At 40.9% G+C, this 15,038-nt stretch overlaps 1 pseudogene; it reads right to left on the bottom strand.

Moving 5' to 3' along the window:
• Positions 1–6,101: 6,101 nt before the first annotated feature.
• Positions 6,102–6,220, bottom strand: LOC145391328 (5S ribosomal RNA; annotated as a pseudogene).
• Positions 6,221–15,038: the final 8,818 nt, after the last annotated feature.

Genomic DNA, 15,038 nt, shown 5'->3' with positions numbered 1-15,038 from the left:
CTGCATCGTGTTTACTCAGTCACATCTGGGTCATCCTCACCCACGGCTGCTTCTCAAACCTTCTCTCTTGTATGTCCCATAATAGTAGTTTTAAAGGCTCCATGTTTGTTTATAAAGTGTCTGGAAAGGAATTCGATCCTACCTGCAGTGGATGCAGCAGTACATCCTTACATTTGTCCTTACATGTTCGCACCCTGTCCGGTTTACCTTAATGACATACAAACAGTCTTAGATACAAACAGGGCCACTCCACGTGCACTTATCCCACTCCACCCTCCTGTATGTATTCCTTCATTTCACCTCACTCCACCCTTAAGAATATATTGTCCAATTTTACCCTGATCCACGCTACAATAACTCACCACAGCAACCCAGCACCATGGACTTGATGCATACCAAGCATTCCCGCTCTCACTGATTCTCTGTTTGTTTGTCGTCTTAGACACGATGCTGTGTTGTTCCTCACTCTCCTCAGGATCCTTCTTCTTCCCCTCCCCCTCCCTCCCCTAGTAAAGTTATGGACGGAGGGAAGATTTGAGACATTCTTGTAAAGTTTGCCTGGTTCTCTGTTGTCCTGCGTTGCACCATATTGCATATCACTTTTCTCCCCGGTTGTGTTACTCTGCTGTCAATCTCTCTCTCTCTCTCTCTCTCTCTCTCTCTCTCTCTCTCTCTAACTTGTACCTTTCTTCTTTTTCATTTTCAGTGCTACCCCTTGCCTAAGACATGGAATTTCATGTAACCACAAAATAATATTCAATTCATGGTAGTAACTTAGTTCCGTCAGATAAAAAAGATTATAGTATCGAAGATGACTCATTGCAACGTCTTTACTAAGGCTCGTGGAATGCCATGCCACCAGCACAAGGTTTTAGTTGTGATACTGTATTGGCCCAGTTCCCTAAGGCAACAACAAACCGACTAGACGAGTAGGTGTTAGATCAGAGTTCTTCTAGTCGTATCACCAACGTGACAAAGGCCAGTGGTGAGTGTGAGGGTAAGAACAAAAACCTGCGCACACACACACACACACACACACACACACACACACACACACACACACACACACACACACACACACGAGATGGTGCAGAGGAGACAGGGAAAGAAAAGGAGAAAAGATAAACAAGGGAGAAGAGGCATGAGAGGAGTAGTAGGAGAGGATGAAGTAACATTGTGGGAAGCTTAATGGAAGGCCTGGAGGGGAATGATGAAGAGGGACAGGGGGAGGACAGGTGGAGAACACAGGTTAGGGAAGGTTAAAGGTAGATGAATGGTTATAATGAGATGAGGTGAGGGAACGGAAGGATAGGACAGAGAGGAGGAAGGCAGAAGGGAAAAAAGGAGATGGGTAAAAAAGGAGGGAAGGAGAAGGAGTTGTGGGAAATGAAAGAAGATTAGAGGCGAGAGGAGGTAAAATGAAGTGTTGGGTTGGAGAGAGATATCGTGTGTGGTAGTGTATTTAAGCAACAAAAGTTATCGTTAACTGAGTCATAATTGTGTCAGCTGTGGCGTTCTACGACTTGGTGAACGCATTTATCTGGACTACTTTTGTAAACTATGTTTGATCAGTTGCAGGACAAGTTCGTTGAACTGAATATGGGATCCTGTGTCTCGTTGTAATGTCGCTAAGCTGGATTGCTATTGCGTTGGAGTTCGTTAACCGGGGCGCTGTGTGGGTCGCTGCAGATAACCTCCTTCCTAGATATTGCTGGTCAGGCCTTGATACAGTGTACTTTAATTTTTTTACCGTGACTGCCAGGTGCAAGGCGCCTGTGATGTATGTTTCTTTATATTTAATGTAATTGTCTATCTACCTACTTGTAAGATATTTTGTGTATATATTTGTGAATCTACTGGACGTACTTATCTGTCTTCTGTTATCTTTTCTGTACATGGTAATTCACATGTTTTAGTCTATCTATCTACTTTTCCTTCTTCTATTATGTTTTCAGTTTTGTACACATTAATTCACAGACACCCAGGTTCATTTTCTGCCAACCTATATTCCTGTGGTCTTTGTGGGCATGGGGGAAATAATTATTGTGAGTATTGTGGCGGCAGGTGAGGTCAGAGAGACAGAGAGAGAGAGAGAGAGACTGTGCTGTCGGTGTTGATGAACTGTGTTTGTGTGTGTGTGTTTGATTAATTCAGCCAGATTTGCCAGTTATGCCGCTTCAGAATCCCGGTCATAGCTTGATAAGTGGTGCATCTGCTGAGAGAGAGAGAGAGAGAGAGAGATTATGAGCGAGCAAGCGATGTTTACTCTCAGTTAAGTTTGGAAATGAATGGCCCAGCCAGACCCGACCGTCACGCAAACCAGAATCTAGCAACTTCGCTCCTATGTGAAGTAGAGTTGAAATTCTTTCTGCATGCGATACATTCATTCAATATTTTTTTAATCAACTAAAAACTCACCCATAAAGTGTAGGAACTCCTTGGAATCTCGATTTTTCCAAGGGAATATTCGGTTCAAATCGATGAACTGCACAATTTCGAAATCAAATTAAAAAGGAACTTCTGTCGTAACACTGTGTTTTAGACCAGCTCTAGTAATTAAATATCGGAGATTAGGTCCATAATTTTACATTAACATTTTTGCTATGTTTTGATGATGAAATCACCAAGAAAAACACGCAATTTCTGGCTTTAATCATCTCATCTATAACCAATTCCTTATCGTTTCAGTTTTGTCGATACTGCGGGTTGGCATCGGATATTGCAGCATTTCGCATCGTCCATTTATTGAATGCTACGACGCCTCGCTTTACACCAGCACTCGCGCACCGTTGGAATCTATGTTGCTCAAAGAAACCCTGAGCTATATTAACCCGCCACATCCCGTTGACGTGAATGAAAGTCCACACGTTTTGTCACTGCCAATCCCATTGATGTACATAAATGCCAAGCAATTGCAAGGTCCCTAATTTGCACAATTTTCAATTTTCGCGAGTGATTTTTGGTACATATACACGGGACACCTTCCTCTTCAAGATGCCAGGCAGGGACAATGCCTTACCCAGCACGACCTCTCCCCCCCGCACGCCATTGTCTCGGCAATTCACCTGTTACCAGTGACCTGGCCAGTAAAGACATGTTGTGCCATGGTACGAAATTCAGGGTCAGAGTGATTCCCCAATCGATGACAATGTGGAGGACAAACTTTACATAGCATTAGAGGAAGAAACAGTCAGAAATGATGATCACATAATGTCGCCAAAAAAGGTCAGGTATGTTGATGTGTTTCATGAGTGAAATAATGCTTAAATTACCTATATTACTGTGTGAAAACCAGTATACTCTCGTACTATATATAAATTCGTATCAAATAAATAAATAAATACCGTTTATGAGTGGTGTGGAATGGTTACCCTCCCATAGAACTCGTTTTCTTTGGAGCCAGCCTGATAGAAAACACAGTAAGGTGAGGAGGTACTGCTACCTGTATCGAGTATTTTAAACCTCAGGTGAGCGATTTCTCCATGATTTTTCGATGTTTCTCACCAAAAGTGGAGGATTGAGCCAAAAAATTTTTTTTCCAAAAATGGTCAGGATTGGGGGGAGTCAGTGGTGGAAAAGTGGTCGGGACGGGGCGGGTTAAGAACTTCTGTATTCTTCTCTTCATAAAATGTGTTCCACAGTACTCAATGCACGAATCTAAATTTAATCAATAGCGAAGATCATCCAGGAGGATATCATTCAGGGGAAACGCTCTGTTTTTTACTTTCATCCTGCGATTGATATATCAGAGGGAAATTGTGATAAAATGGCCCTCGCTCACTCGTCACGTGCTCACAAAGCGCACTTTGCTGGCAGTAGTCTCTTGCACAGGGAAAGGGGTCATAAGTACTGGATGATGAAGAGAAAAAACAGATTTACACAGCACAGAAATATCTGCCCTACCTTAACTTGCCAGATCAGTATTAGACTTGGTTAAAATAAGCTTTGGTAAACGTCAGTGCAATATCAAAAGTTAGTAGGTCTGAATTATGTAGAGAAGAGTTATTGATTTTAGTGGTCAGAGTTGGCTGACTGTTTTCTGCACTTAAATACTCATGGTTGGATCAGGTTAGATTTACTTCTGTTGCATCATACTATGTTTTCTTCTAAATTTGTCAGTGAAGTTCAAATTAGATTGGTCCGTTTTTTTTTTTTTTTCAGCTCAAAACTACTGCCGCCTACTCTTAGCCTAACTCTTTACAGTATTTATCATACCTGTACATATTAACACTCTTGTCCCGTCCACTCTGACCCATCCTTCTCTACCCTATTTATCTGTGAGTCCAGTACTTTACTATAGTTACCGTTACTTGTTCATCTTAACACTCTTGTCGCATCTTGTTTCTGGCTCTCTATTGTCTGGTTTTTGTTTTTTCTTGGAGGGAACTATTTACTGTTTTCTTTTTATTGGTTCCATTTTCTTTGCATTAAAAATAAATAAATAAATCCTCACATGCGCTCTGTAGCTGTGGGTTTCCCTTGAACAAAGAGTATTTGCCACTTCTATCTGCTGGGTTGATATATACTTGTATCTACGGTGAGCTGCATTCGTCAAGCAACTAAATTTTGTGTGTTTTCGCCCAACTGTGTGTGTGTGTGTGTGTGTGTGTGTGTGTGTGTGTGTGTGTGTGTGTGTGGAACAAAGCCTGCACCATCCCACCAACAAAAATATCCTTGGAAAGTGTAACTGTGCGTGCCCGTATAAGTGCATGTACTGTATGTCATAGTTTTATGTGTTAATGTACTTGTCTTGCACATAATTCTCTCTCGGAACGCTACTGCGGACCATATTTACCTTATTGTGATATTTTTCTTGTTTTTGTTTTCATCCTTTTTATTTTTCCAGTTTTTTTCTTCGTGCTTACTTTTATTTTCTTTGTTCTCCATTTGCCTTTCTTTTTAGTTGTTCGTATCACTTTTTTCAGTTATGCTGTTTGCTTTTCATCATCGTCCTTTTTTACATTATCTTTTTCTCACCCTCTCTCTTCTTTTCACCCTATCTCTTTACTATTTATTTCTTCTTCCTCTCCATCTCTGCGTCTCAGTCTGTGTGGTAATGTTGTGTGGTAAGGTCTTTTCATTTACTCTCTGGGACAGCCGAACGCACCTACTGTCCTTCTTTCTTTTTTATTCCTTTTCTGAGTACGGACTGAGGAAGAAAGTGGCAGAGTGTATGAGGGAGGGTGTGTGCCTTGGCAGAAAGAACCAGTTCTAAGAATATATATATATATATATATATATATATATATATATATATATATATATATATATATATATATATATATATATATATATATATATATATATATATATATATATATATATATATATATATATATATATATATATATATATATATATATATATATATATATATATATATATACACTGTTACATAGCCTATGATTTCATCATCCTTTGCATAATTCTAATGTACAGTATGCTGCATGTTTGATCACGATTCGTCACGTGGCTTCCATATTGACCAGGCTTGTGTGTTCTACCTCACTCCCCCCTTCTCCCCCTTATAGTAGAGTAAGTCGTTCTTTCTGTTGTTCAGAGCAGGAGTGTCAACTCTTCATCCTCTGTGCCTTCATTTGCGCGTCCTTCTTACAAGTTGAATCAAGCTCTGCCGGCCCCCTATATAATGAGCTCGGTCTCTGCATTAGTTGCCACTTAGATCTGCTGCTCACTTTGTTCACATCTCTGTCCTCCCCTGTATAGTGTATTATCTTTGTGAGTGCTCAGGAAGTCTCCAACCATCTAGCTGCTGTATAATTTGAGTATAAGTGTTGTTACCATTTTTCTTGTACTGTATGGCCTAGGGTGTTGGTTCGTGGGCCTGGTAGGGTTTTTGTGGTTCGTGTAGAGTTTTAGTGTCAGCCATTATGAATAATATTTTGTATCTGTAATAATATATCTTGCTTTAACTGAGCATTATCCGGTTTTCTCATTTATCAGGGCTGACTTAGATAAATTTTCATTTTCATTCATTCATTGCCAGACGCCATGTATCCCAAACAGGGTGGCCAACGGCTTAGAGTTAATTGTTGTACAGGGAGGGGCACTAATCCCCACCAACCCCACTTGACACGTAGGGATGCCAACAGCATCTGGTGTTTCCAGGCGGTCACCCATCCAAGTACTAACCAGACCCAACGTTGCTTAACTTCGCTGATCGGACGGGAAGCGGTGTACTCAACGTGGTCTTGCTAAATTCATGTTAATAGAGGCTATTGCAGTTAACCATATATTTAACCTGTTTTTGCCATTACATTATCCTTATGAGTCCTGAATGTTTAGTTGTTAGTTTGAGCATTAAACTTTAACTTGTAATTTTACCTAACTCTTTTGTTTTGAACCTGGAGCGTTGCGGGACAGTAGTAATTTTAGTATTCTCACTTGAAGTGTTCATTCTCTCTCTCTGTTCCGTAACATAAATTTGGCCACCTCTTATCAGGATATTCAGGATATAATCATAAGGATATTGCTTGATATTTTGTGACTGTGATTTATTCATGATGTCTACTATTACTACACTTGATGAAGCCAAAGATTTTTTGTCAAATGTGCAAACAGTGTGTGATGTAGAAAACAGAACAAAGAATGAACTTAAGCTTGTTGCTCAACAATTGGGAATTGCTGTTCGCTCTCATCAGTCTAAAGATCAAATTGGTGACATGATTGATAAAAGCTTGTTTAATGTAACTCCTCCAGATGAGCAAACGCAGATTGAAATAGCTAAGTTACAGCTAGCCCTGCAGGAGGCTCGTGCTAAGGAGGCTGAGTCTCAGGCTCGTATTCAGGAGGCAAAGGCACAAATTGAAATTGCTAGGATTCAGGCAGACCATGAGTATCGCATGAAACAAAGTGGAACTGGATCATCTAGCTCTGATGATTTTGATGTGGCTAAAAATGTTAAACTTGTCCCTCCTTTTAATGAATCTGATTTAACAAAGTATTTTCAGTTGTTTGAGAAGGTAGCTACAGGTTTTAATTGGCCCAAAAAGTATTGGCCTGTACTCCTACAGAGTGTTCTCACCGGTAAAGCTCAAGTAACTTATGCATCTTTGCCTCAGGATCAATCTGATAATTATGATGTAGTTAAGACCGTGATTCTTAAGGCCTATGAGCTTGTTCCTGAAGCCTATAGAGTAAAATTTAGGACAACTTATAAGCAAGATAAGCAATCCCATGTTGAGTATGCAAAAATCAAAGAAGATCTGTTAAAGCAGTGGTTAAATTCTAAGAGTGTAAATTCTGATTTTGATAAATTTAAGCAGATGATTTTGCTGGAGGACATCAAAAGGTGTATTAATAAAGATGTAAGCCTATATCTTGATGAGAAAAGAATAGATAATTTGTCTGATGCTGCAGTTTTAGCTGATGAATATGTTCTCACTCACAAGAGATATTCTAAAGAAAAAAGGAAAGCTGAGAGTAAGTACGTTGCCTCTACTCAGAGTACAGGTAACAGGAAAGAGAATAAAGATGATGTTTCTCAGCAAGTAAATACCAGCTCCACCTCTAGATTTCAGAAAAGTAAATGTACTTACTGTAGTAAGCTTGTCCATACTACGGAGAAATGTTTCAGGAGACAGCGGGATGTGAACAAAAAGAAGTCTTTAAATATTCAGTCAATTGGTCTAGTGTCCACCCTTGAGAGTTCCCAGAATTCTTTAACCGAGTTAACTGAACCTGCTTTGAGGGGTAAATTAAATTCTCATGATGAAGCTCCTCTTTTGAGCAGTAACGTGGGTGACACTCTCAAGAGTTCATGTGCTAATTTCCTGTCTGATGGTTTTGTCAGTCCTCTGGACAGTAATGACAGGAAATCAGTTAAAATATATCGTGATACAGGTGCTTGCCAATCCCTTATGCTGACCAGTGTTCTAGGCTCTAATGTTAATTCCTCCGATGAAACTGTAATCTTACAAGGTGAAGGGAATAATTACTTCTCTGTCCCTCTGTGCAGAGTGAATTTGGAGTCTGGTTTTGTTGCTGGTTCCGTTGTGGTTGGATTGGTCGAGACGCTCCCAATGTCAGGTGTAACTTTCTTACTTGGAAATGATATTGGTGGAAGTCAAGTGTGTCCGGCTCCTCAGTTGTCCAATGAACCAGTGACTGCGACCCAGGACTGTGATGTCCCTGATGTGTTCTCTGCATGTGCTGTCACTAGGGCTAAGTCTAAAGTTACTGGTGACTTAGAGGATAATGATGATGATGATGTTATCCTAGCTGACACTTTTCTTGCTAATTTGGACCACTCACCAGATGAGGTAGTACCCCGTAGTGTTGATAATTTGTCTCGTCAAGAGTTGGTTGAGTTGCAGGTTGCTGACCCTGAGTTGAAAGGTCTAGCTAACTCTGCTTGCAGTGAGTAAGAGTCAGCTGGTGCTTCTACTTGTTATTATATAAAGTCAGGAGTACTTATGAGGAAGTGGAGAACCTCAACAGCATCAGCCGACTGTGAATGGGAGGTTGTACATCAAGTTGTCATCCCTCGTGTTTGTAGGCAGGATATCATTAGAGTGGCTCATGATTCCAGTTTGGCAGGACACCTTGGAGTGAGGAAGACTGTGGCACGCATTTTGAAACACTTCTACTGGCCAGGTATCTTCTTCAAAGATGTTTCCTGGTATTGTAAGTCTTGTCACACCTGTCAAGTTGTGGGGAAGTGTAATCAGACCGAAAAGGTTGCACCTCTAGTTCCCATTCCTCCTTTTGAGGCGCCTTTCACCCGTGTGTTGGTGGATATTGTGGGCCCTCTTCCTGAGACTTCTTCAGGATTTTCTTATGTGTTGACCCTGATTGATATGGCTACTCGTTATCCTGAAGCCATTCCACTTAGATATATCTCAGCAAAGAACGTGGTTAAGGAAATGCTGGGATTCTTCACCAAGTTTGGTCTGCCCAAGGAGGTAGTCAGACCGGGGAAGTAATTTCATGTCAAATGTTTTCAAGCAGTCTCTGAAAGAGTTGGGCATCACCCAGATCACGTCTTCAGCTTACCATCCCCAGACCCAAGGAGCATTGGAGAGATATCATCAAACACTCAAATCGATGCTCAGGAAATACCGTTTGGAACATCAGAAAGACTGGGATAAAGGCCATCCATTCGTTGTATTTGCCACAAGAGAATCTCCAAATGAATCACTGGGCTTCTCACCCTTTGAACTACTGTTTGGCCATGAAGTAAGAGGACCCCTTAAGCTACTCAAGGAATGCTGGCTGTCGGAGGAAGATGACGTCAACCTGCTGGAGTATGTGATGAAGTTCAAAGAACGGCTGTCCACTGCTTTACAGCTGGCGAGAGAGAATTTAGGTGCTGCTCAGGAGAAGATGAAGAGATGAAGACTTTGTATGATAAGAAGTCCAGGTTACGCCACTTTCAGCCAGGAGATCAGGTTTTGATTCTGCTACCGGTGCATGGGCAACCTCTTCAAGCCAAGTTTAGTGGTCCTTATTTCGTGGAGAAGAAACTCAGTGATGTCAACTATGTCATCGCCACACCAGATCGTAGAAAGAACAAGCAACTTTGTCACATCAACATGCTAAAGTTATATCACAGGCGGGACGAAAATAACCCAGTCTGCACTGTAGCTGTTCCACCCAAGTCTGCAAGTGAAGTTCTCCCATGCAGTATGAGCCTGAGTGATAGTTTGGGGAAGAATCCTGATATCATGAATGATCTCCAGACTAAGCCTTATCATGTAGCTCCCGAGGAAAGGCAGGAGTTTTCAGCATTACGGCAGGAGTCCCCGCAAGTGTTCCGTGCCACTCCAGGAAGAACCACTGTGTTGATGCATGATGTCGATGTTGGAGACGCAAAGCCAATTAAACTGCCTCCTTACCGTGTGAACCCAGTGAAAGTTCCTCTCATCGAGAAGGAGCTTGGCTACCTGTTGGACCACAAGATGATTGAGCCCTGTCAGAGAAAGTGGAGTTCTCCTGTCACTCTAGTCCCTAAGCCAGGTGGGTCACAGCGGCTTTGCATCGACTACAGACGTGTTAATCAGATAACCAAAACAGACACTTACCCTCTCCCTCGTGTGGAAGATTGCATAGACAAGATCGGAAAGGCTAGGTACATAAGTAAGTTTTATTTGTTAAAGGGATACTGGCAAGTACCTATGACTGAACGTGCTAGGGAGATCTCATGTTTTGTAACACTAGGAAAAACTTTTGCATGTTCTGTAATGCCATATGATATGAAGAATGCACCAGCCACATTTCAGAAGCTCATGAATGTTGTAACAGAGGGTTTGGCAGGGTGTGTTGTTTATATTGATGATGTATTAATCTTCAGTGACAACTGGAAAGATCACCTATGCCATGTCAGTAAATTTCTTGAGCGTTTGGTTAGGGCTAATCTTGTAGCTAATTTATCAAAGTGTGAGTTTGGTTAAGCTAAAGTTCAGTACCTTGGGTACGTAATTGGTGATGGACACGTTGCACCACCAGGAGCTAAGGTTCAGGTTATAAGTGATCTTCCCAGACCTAAAAGTAGGAAAGAGCTACAAAGATTTTTGGGAATGGTAGGTTATTACAGGAGATTTGTTCTTAACTTTTCAATTCTTGTATCACCACTTACAGACCTACTGAAAAAGGGAGTTAAATTTGTCTGGACTGATAACTGTGAATCATCTTTCAGTAAACTTAAAGCTATCCTATTAAGTCAGCCAGTGCTCGCTACTCCAAATTTTGCTAAAACCTTTTAAGATGGCTGTTGACGCAAGTGACACAGGAGCTGGGGCTGTTTTGCTGCAAGAGGATGATCAGGGTATTGAACACCCTGTATCTTATTACAGTAAGTTCACTTCACCTCAAAAGAACTACTCAACTATTGAGAAAGAGCTTTTGGCCTTGATTTTGGGTTTACAGCATTTTTCATTTTATTTGTGTTCTGGTTTTGACCCCATAGTCATTTATACCGATCATAACCCACTGAAATTCCTTAGTAAGTTTAATGATAAAAATCAGAGATTGACAAGATGGAGTCTACTTCTTCAGGAGTATTCATTAGACATACAACATGTCAAGGGGAAAGAAAATGTTATTGCAGATTGCTTATCTAGACTTTAGACAGATTGTTTTAGAGTAATAAGAAATTTCCTTTGTAAATTTCTTTTTCTTTGTGGGGAGGTGTTACATAGCCTATGATTTCATCATCCTTTGCATAATTCTAATGTACAGTATGCTGCATGTTTGATCACGATTCGCCACGCGGCTTCCATAGTGACCAGGCTTGTGTGTTCTACCTCACTCCCCCCTTCTCCCCCTTATAGTAGAGTAAGTCGTTCTTTCTGTTGTTCAGAGCAGGAGTGTCAACTCTTCGTCCTCTGTGCCTTCATTTGCGCGTCCTTCTTACAAGTTGAATTAAGCTCTGCCGGCCCCCTATATAATGAGCTCAGTCTCTGCATTAGTTGCCACTTAGATCTACTCCTCATTTTGTTCACATCTCTGTCCTCCCCTGTATAGTGTATTATCTTTGTGAGTGCTCAGTAAGTCTCCAACCATCTAGCTGCTGTATAATTTGAGTATAAGTGTTGTTATCATTTTTCTTGTACTGTATGGCCTGGGGTGTTCGTTTGTGGGCCTGGTAGGGTTTTTGTGGTTCGTGTGGAGTTTTAGTGTCAGCCATTATGAATAATATTTTGTATCTGTAATAATATATCTTGCTTTAACTGAGCATTATCCGGTTTTCTCATTTATCAGGGCTGACTTAAATAAATTTGCTCTTGCTAAATTCATGTTAATAGAGGCTATTGCAGTTAACCATATATTTAACCTGTTTTTGCAATTACATTATCCTTATGAGTCCTGAATGTTTAGTTGTTAGTTTGAGCATTAAATTTTAACTTGTAATTTTACCTAACTCTTTTGTTTTGAACCTGGAACGTTGCGGACAGTAGTGATTTTAGTATTCTCACTTGAAGTGTTCATTCTCTCTCTCTGTTCCGTAACAACACACACACACACACACACACACACACACACACACACACACACATATATATATATATATATATATATATATATATATATATATATATATATATATATATATTGAGGTCTTTATGTCCTGGCCAAGCCTCACAGGATGCCACGTCAGGCAGTATTATTCAAAGCCCATAACTACTCTCTTGTGTGAGATAGCTTAACCTTTTCCAACTAGTGGAAGTGTTACTTTAAGTAACTTTCGAGGGCCTGGGTGTCGGTATGAGAATGGGTTTGAATATGTGTGTGTGTGTGTGTGTGTGTGTGTGTGTGTGTGTGTGTGTGTGTGTGTGTGTGTGTGTGTGTGTGAAGGTGTTGAAATGGCAGTGGGTTGTGGCTGGGTGTATATGGGTGTGTTTTACGGTGTGGGGATAGAGGTCACCCGTTGGAGTGTGAACTGACTATTGCAAATGGGAGGCAGTTCATAACTTTTGTCCAGGAAAGGGTCCAAAAGTTAAAATTATTAATGAAATACATAATCTAAACAACAAGGAAACGCAACCTCGGACAGGTAATGTACTAGACGTACGCAAATAATTATTCATTTATGTATTGAAGCGCACACACACACACACACACACACACACACACACACACACACACACACACACACACACACACACACACACACACACACACACACACACACATTCTGTACAATATTCACACACGTAAGTAATCAATTAAGTATACAGAAACACACTACTACAGCTTATTTGATATAAGCGATTTCCATACAGTAAAAAGAGCAGCTGTGATGTTAATGAAATGCAAGAGATACTCAGTCATATATGAGGCAGAGAACTGCTGGAATATAATATTGTCACGCTGAAAGATAGCAAAATGACAACTTGAAAGCGCGTGGACAGAGAGAGAGAGAGAGAGAGAGAGAGAGAGAGAGAGAGAGAGAGAGAGAGAGAGAGCAGAAGTTCAGTGATGCCCCATGCCAGCAACATCAATACTTAAATCTTGATATCTGTGTTTAGTCGTAACATATTGAGGACAATGACAGAATACCTTAGAGACAACGTTATTACATCACACTGCACTATTACTTCTTGCTTTTAGCAGGATTAATAAACACTGAAATGACAAGGAAAAGTAATTATGATAAACCTACAAAGAGGTGAGAGTGGTGATGCAGGAATAAATAATGAGTACAAATTATGTATACATGTATGTAAGACTATGTAAATGAATCTACAAGGGTAATTAGCCCGGAAATAAGGTACCCTGTTGGTGAACAGCAGAAACTTTTGCACTGAATCCTTCTCACTCACCATCTAATGTTACGGCACAAGGTACATTCCCATTTGATGATAACTGTGTTACAGGGAAAAAAGGGTTGAGTTGTTGGGTAGATACGTCCACATGCTTAGCTGCTAAAAATGATAACATTACACTCATAACACAACTGCTGGCTGCTCAGAAACGCTGAGTTGAAAATTCTCTGCACTGGCAACGAACAAACACACTTTCTCCTTCATCACAGCTGGATATGAGTCACCATCGTGGTCGGGGTGAAAGGGGTATGAGCGGATCACTGGGGGTAAATTCAAGGCCAAATGCATATGTGTCCCGTTCTAGGCATAGGATCAGCAGTCCGTTCCCTAGGGCTCAACAGTCCCCCTATGTACCACACACCTCCATATGTTACCACTTCGGTTCTAACACCCACCGCCCACGCTAAATACATACTAGGGCTGTTTCATACAGGACTGGGGTACTGGTATTAGAGGGGATTTATTGCCACTTGTTGGTGGGTCTTATGGTAGGTCAGTGGAGTTTGTTTTAATGAAATTCAAATTTTAATTCTGCTCCATGTCCCACCCGGGAATCGAAATGACGTCCATTGGGGCAGCAGACCACCTCACTATTAAGGGAGCCCCCGGCCCTCAAAATACGTAATTTTCTGACACATGGTCGAAAATCAGCAAAATATTTTTAAAAAGTGGTTGTGGTGGTGGCAACACTCAGACAAAGTTTTATCCTTATATCTCGTCTAAAACCAATGTTATAAATGTAAACAAATAAAAATATTGTGACCCTCGGCAACCTATGGTACGTAAAAATACTTTTGTAATGCTATATACACAAAAAATTACTACAAAAAGTTGTGGTTTGCAAAGCTATTTCGTCTCTCGGATATCTCTGGCATCTCCACTGAGAGAGGGAAGAGTCAGGGTCCCAGAGACCCAGGCAGAGAACATCAGTGCAAGCTAGACAGGTGAGAGGGGAGATGTGTCACTAGTCCCCTCTGCTCGTCCCCAGTACTCCCTCCATTTGCTGTGTTTTTATCCTTCGTATTTACTCTACACAGATGGGAGGCAAGGGAAAGCTCACGGACACAGTGATAAATAAACTAACAAAGTACTATGGAATTGCGGTGCGGAGACACATAAATGGGACCGTCAGTGACATGAGGAAGGAAATATTGTCTTCGTTCTTTCACTGTACTTCCACTGATGCAGCTCCACGTCATCATTTGTGCCCTAAATCAGTGGAGAGTTGGTGCTTCTACGAAAGAGCTGTGGCCAGAAATGAACCAATACCAAGTCATACAACAATGAAGGTGAATACGAGAGACTAACAAGTGATAAATTGCTAAATGCGTGTTTGTTGGGTAAAACCCAAAATCCTAACGAACACATGCATTCAAGAGTGTGGAGATACTGCTCCAAGTACTGTATATGAATGCAAATAAACAAATATTGGACTTTGCTTCAGCGCAGGCAATATTGGACTATAATGTGGGTTACGTGGAGGGACATTTGTATGATGAACTGAAATTTCCTATGAGTAAAATAACAATGTCCTTACTACAAGACCGAGACAGGAGAAGAGAAAGGCTGCAACAGAAGGTGAAGAAGAGGAGGGAGGTGGAAGACAAGTCATCGTACAGCGCTGGGGACTTTTAAGTTGTTAAATGGCCGCCCACGGGAGCGGGAGATTTAAAAATGGCTCTCCTGTAAAGTTTGTTTTTTTTAGTTTTGATTGAGTGTATCTCGGCCATTTTTCAATCGATTTTCACCATTTTT

The sequence above is a fragment of the Coenobita brevimanus genome, chromosome 17, assembly GCF_032717465.1.
Source record: "Coenobita brevimanus isolate Jiangsu-jjx chromosome 17, ASM3271746v2, whole genome shotgun sequence".
Lineage (NCBI taxonomy): Eukaryota > Metazoa > Arthropoda > Malacostraca > Decapoda > Coenobitidae > Coenobita > Coenobita brevimanus.
Note: the sequence above shows the minus strand (reverse complement) of the source record. Positions and strands in the feature narration are given on the sequence as shown.